Here is a 6,135-nt window from a genome sequence, read left to right on the forward strand (position 1 = left end):
TTTATATATATATATATAAGTATTAGTTTTTTTAAAAAGACTTTGTGGGGGCAAATCTTCATTAAGTGTTGGTCCGTCCTGCTTCCAACTGTTTCACTTTGTATTATCATTACTGCAAACTATTAGGTCACTTGATAACTACTTGTCCTACCCGTCCACCTCGTCCAGATCAAAACAGGTATCATCCTTGCTCCAACGCTCCAAAGTCTGTGCCTGTTACTGCAGTTGTCGCCGCTAATGTATCTACCCAATCTGCTTTTGGTAGTCCATCTTCTATTTCTCCAACCGATATTGAGTCTTTTCTTAAACAATTTCTCTTATTCTCTTGTAATACTTTTGTTGCTCTATTCATTCCTCTAGGTAACTCTAAATGATATTTTGATTCTAGTTATTTCAATCATATGTCACCTATGCATCATGTTTTCTCCTTTTTATCTACCATTATCACCGCACCATCTATTCACACTGCCGATTGATCTCTTATGTATGTGAATCATAAAGGATCCGTCTCACAGTCTAACCTTCACCTACCTTATACTTATTTCATTTTTGAATTGAATTTCAATCTTATCTCTATGGGTTAATTAGTTGAACTGGATTTTGCTAGTTATCGCGTGCAGAATTCTTAGATGAGACAAATTATTGGGACCGGATGTAAGGTCAAAAGACTGTTTGGACTTAAAAATCTTCATGTTCCCTCTACCATAAACCTCTGTGCTATTTCTCCCCCATCCACACTTCACTTATGATATTGTCATCCTGCTAACAGTTCATTAGAAAAATTGTGTTCTCTCGTGTCTAAGAAAGTATTAGGATTGGTCAATAATAATGAGTCTTTTGATTGCATTTCTTGTCAAACTGTAAAACAATTAGCTTTATCTTTTGATAATAGTTCACCTCTTGCTTATTCTTCTTTTAATCTTATACAGTTTAAAGTTTAGGGGCTTGCTCCCACAACTTCTATGGAGGCATGATATTTTGTTGTCTTTATTGATGATTATTCATGTTTTACTTGGGTGTATTTAATGTCTAACAAACAAGAGTTGTCTCAAATTTATATCAATTTTGCTACTATGATTAAAGCACAAATTTTTCAAAGTCATTAAAAATTTTTGACGTGACAATACAATGGAGTAATGTGACTCCAAACTTTTAAACTTTCTTGCTGAACAGGCCACTTTGTCTAAGTTCTCTTGCCCGGGAACCTCTCAACAGAATGGTAGAGCCGAACGAGAACATTGTTATATTCTTGACTCTATTCGTGCATGCTTATTTCCTCTTTTTGTCCTAAACGTGTTTGAAGTGAAGCTGTACTCTCTGTTGTCCATGTTATCAATCGTCCTTCTTCTTCTGTTCTAGGTAACATTACTCCTTTTTAGCATATCTATAATACTTCACCAAATTATAATTCACTTCAAATATTTGGTTGTCTGTTTTGTTCTCTTTCAACCTCATGAACATAATAAACTTGAACCTTGGGCTCACCTATGTTGTCTCCTTGGTTATAGAACTTAGCATAAAGGTTATCATTGTTGGGATCCTATATCTCGTTGAAAACATATATCTTGACATGTTGTATTTTGGAAATATCACATGTTTTCGAGTTTTTCCTCCTTTCATTACATTCCTTCTACTTATTCACCTTTCTTTACTAATCCTAGTGTTGATCTTTTCTCCAGTGATGATAATATAGGCACTGTGACAAGTTCACCTCCTGAGCCTCCTATTCATGTACCTTCTATTGTTCCCAATTATCCAAGGTTGAACGATGATTCTGCTCCTATGGTCCTTCTTCCTACGTCCACTCGCAGTACTAGGGTAAGAAATCCACCTCCACATCTTTATCATTATTATTATTTTGCTACTTTCCTTCACATTCATGAACCTAGGTCATTAAGGAAGCTTTCAAAGATTCAAATTAATAGCAAGAAATGCAGGAATAAATTCAGGCATTAGATAAAGCACACACTTGGGATTTGGTTGACTATTTTTCTGATCAAGAAGTTGTGGGTAGCAGATAGGTATACAAAATCAAGATTCACTCTTTATTGATAGGTGTAAAACTCGTTTGGTTAATCGAGGAAGCACTAAAGAGTATGGTATCGATTATGAAGTGACTTTTGCTCTTATTGCTCGACTCACATCTGTTCGAGTTTTTCTTGAAATTACTACAGTTCGCAAATGGTCTATATGTCAGATGGATGTGTAAAATGCTTTTTGCTTAACGTTGACTTGAAAAAGAAAGTCCACATGAAACCTCCTCTGAGATATTCTTATTCTCCTAGCAAAGTTTGTTTTCTTTGCAAAGTACTCTATGGTCTTAAACAAGCTTATCAACTAGATATTGCCTGTGCTGTTCATGTTGTTAGCCAGTTTTTATTAGCACCACAAAACTACTCATTATGCCGCTGTTCTTCGGATTCTTCGCTATGTCAAGGGTACTATATTTCAAGGTCTTTATTTTTCCCTTTAATATTCTTTAACCCTTCAAGCATATTGACTATTGTTTGTTTCTCGATGACTCTTTAATCTTCTGACGTGCCAAGAAATAAACTTTCACCGCTCGATCAAGCACAAAAGCAGAATATTATAAGAATTTTTTTTTAAATCATAAATAAATAAATAATTCCAATTTCACAGATAATTTTATATGTTACCCTCCCTACAATATCCTAGAGATATTCTAGAATTGGGATTATAATTAATGCCAATCAAAGTCAAACCGGGTTAATTGATTAGTTTCACAAAAAAATTGTAGAAACTTGTTAGTGAAAATTTACTACCTTGTTATTTTTCTTCTCCAAGAAAAAATTTCAACCACTCATTCCTAAGAACTACCTTCTTAATTAAATCTTGTCCACTCATATTTTACCATGAGGTAAAATACTTCCTTAAGACTCACTTAAACCTAATACACTATTCCTAAACAACACAACTCTCTCTCTCTCTCTCTCTCTCTCTCTCTCTCTCTCTCTCTCATTAATTAGTTTTTATATTAGAAAATTACTAGGGATAAGAATGGATAAGGTTTTCCACTAAGCAATGACTAGGATTCTTAAATTCTACTTTATCCTTTTCATTAATTCTCATAAGTCATAAACTCTTTCTCCACCACCCTCATATTTTTTACTTCACACCACTATAAAAAAAATTAGTAAGTGAAAGAAGAAAAAAAATATAAAGAGAAAAGAGAGAAGAGGTCGAAGCCTTAAGTGAGGAAAAGAGAGAAAACTAGCTTTGTTTCATACAATCCTACACCACTAGTTCAAGGAGCACTTCACATAAATTTCTTCAAGAATCAAGTTTTCTAGTCCATTTCTTCACTCTTTCTTTATTTTTTCCCCAAAAAATTTAGCAAGGTAAGTGCGAGAACATTCTTAGTTTTCCTCTTCTCTTTTTTGCTTTAGAGAGCTGATCCGTCCGTATACTGGAGTGGCCGAGCTTTAGCAATTCCGAATAGATTGCTGACAGATGGGGAGAGCTATAGGTCGGCCAGGACTGAACATCGCGACGGAAATACCTGCAAAAGATACTTCGATACTCAAGTCAATAATAAGTTCTAGTGAGTATATCAAGTAAATATGAAACTGAGAATAGAACCTAATCTTTAGCCATGGTTATGTATTCAGCTTTATAGATGGTGTTCTGCTTGTCAGCTGCAGGTTGCACCGTGATTCTCAGTCAGTTATTGTGTTCTATTTTAGATGATAAGATTTTGTTGGCTACTTCTTTTATTTCGAACACTCGGCTCCGGATTTATTGTTCTGTTCTGAGCTATTTGGGTGGCTGAGGTTAAGGTTACGTATGATAGCCCCCAAACTTGCCTTAGTTTGGACAGGACTAAGGCGAGCTTTCTTATCGTGAATGTCGTATACCTCGGCCACTAAGTTGTTGTCACGTTTGCTCCCTACAGCCTCCAAGCTCGGCTTAGTTCTGTACGGAATTTCAAACGTTTCCATAATTAATTATTGCCTTGTCCTTCGTGCCATTTTGACATGATTGATGTGAAACGTGTTCCGCTTTCCTAGGCACCCACCCTTGTCCGTTGGATTCATGAGTGATTTAATGCTCCTCTTTTTTGACGATCTGGATTAAATGCAAAGGGTTTTGTAACCGTTTGGTTTGCAGGGGTTACTTTTTATTGTCTTCCTTCTTTTTGTTTCATATTGCTGGTGTTCCTGGAGAAAAAACTATTTCTTTTCCTGTCTGAGAATGAGTAAGAAAGGTCAATGGTGATTTTTCGTTGCTTTTCTTCTCTGTTTTTGTCTCTGTTTTGTTCTTGCCTTTGATGTAGAAATGTGATATGAGTGACCCGTGTGGTTGGGTTGATGCCAGGGTGAAAGAATACTCATCCCATTTTGATGATGATGAGTCAGTGAGGTTGTTGGGGTCAGATTTGTGGGTTAGAGAGGGTAGTAAGGTTAGAATAGAATTGTTAGCTTGTGGAAAAGATGACTGGTGGACGAAATTGTGATCATCAATAATGGCTCTTTGGTATGTGCATCTATTAACTCAGCACTTTCTTTCCACAACTTCGCTCAACTAACCAGCAAGTGTATTGGGTCGTCCAAGTAATAAACCTTACGTGAGTAAGGGTCGATCCAACAGAGATTGTTGGTATGAAGCAAGCTATGGTCATCTTGTAGATCTCAGTCAGGCTGATTCAAATGTGATTGGATTAGATAATTAAAAGATAAATAAAATAGGATAGAAATACTTATGTAAATTAATGGTGGGAATTTCAGATAGGCGTATGGAGATGCTGTGCTCCTTCTGAATCTCTGCTTTCCTACTGCTTTCGTCCAATCCTTCTTACTCCTTTCCACGGCAAGCTGTATGTAGGGCATCACCGTTGTCAATGGATACATCCCATCCTCTCAGTGAAAAAGGTCCAAATGCTCTGTCACAGCACGGCTAATCATCTGTCGGTTCTCAATCAGGTTGGAATAGAATCCCGCGATCCTTTTGCGTCTGTCACTAACGCCCAGCCTTCAGGAGTTTGAAGCTCGTCACAGTCATTCAATCCCGAAATCCTACTTGGAATACCACATACAAGGTTAGACTTTCCGGATTCCCATGAATGCCGCTATCAATTCTAGCTTATACCATGAAGATTCTGATTAAGGAATCCAAGAGATATGCGTCCGGTCTAAGGTAGAACGGAAGTGGTTGTCAATCACGCGCGTTCATAGGTGAGAATGATGATGAGTGTCACGGATCATCACATTCATCAAGTTGAAGAGCAACGAATATCTTAGAACAGGAATAAATCGAATTGGATAGAAAATAATAGTAATTGCATTAAAACTTGAGGTACAGCAGAGCTCCATACCCTTAATCTATGGTGTGTAGAAACTCCACCGTTGAAAATACATAAGTGAGAGATGTTCAGGCATGGCCGAATGGCCAGCTCCCATGTGGTCACAAGACCGAATGATCAAAGACTCCTAAAACAATAATAAAAAGTTTTATTTATACTAGACTAGCTACTTGGGTTTACAGAAGTAAGTAATTGATGCATAAATCCACTTCCGGGACCCACTTGGTGTATGTTTGGGCTAATCTTGATCTATCCATGAGCTGAGGCTTCTCTTGAAGTTGAACGCCAAGTTATAACGTGTTTTGGGCGTTCAACTCTGGTTCGTGACGTGTTTCTGGCGTTTGACTCCAGACAGCAACATGGAGCTAGCGTTGAGCGCCAGTTTGCGTCATCTAATCACGAATAAAGTATGAACTATTATATATTGCTGGAAAGCTCTGGATGTCTACTTTCCAACTCCGTTGAGAGCGCGCCATTTGGAGTTCTGTAGCTCCAGAAAATCCATTTCGAGTGCAGGGAGGTCAGATTCCAACAGCATCAGCAGTCCTTTGTCAGCCTCCTATCAGAGTTTTGCTCAGGTCCCTCAATTTCAGCCAGAAAATACCTGAAATCACAGAAAAACACACAAACTCATAGTAAATTCCAGAAATGTGAATTTAGCATAAAAACCAATGAAAACATCCCTAAAAGTAACTAGATTATATTAAAAACTACCTAAAAATAATGCCAAAAAGCGTATAAATTATTCGCTCATCACAACACCAAACTTAAATTGTTGCTTGTCCCCAAGCAACTGAAAATCAAATAGGATAAAA

Source organism: Arachis duranensis, chromosome 6 (genome assembly GCF_000817695.3).
Source record: "Arachis duranensis cultivar V14167 chromosome 6, aradu.V14167.gnm2.J7QH, whole genome shotgun sequence".
In the NCBI taxonomy this organism is placed as follows: Eukaryota; Viridiplantae; Streptophyta; class Magnoliopsida; order Fabales; family Fabaceae; genus Arachis; species Arachis duranensis.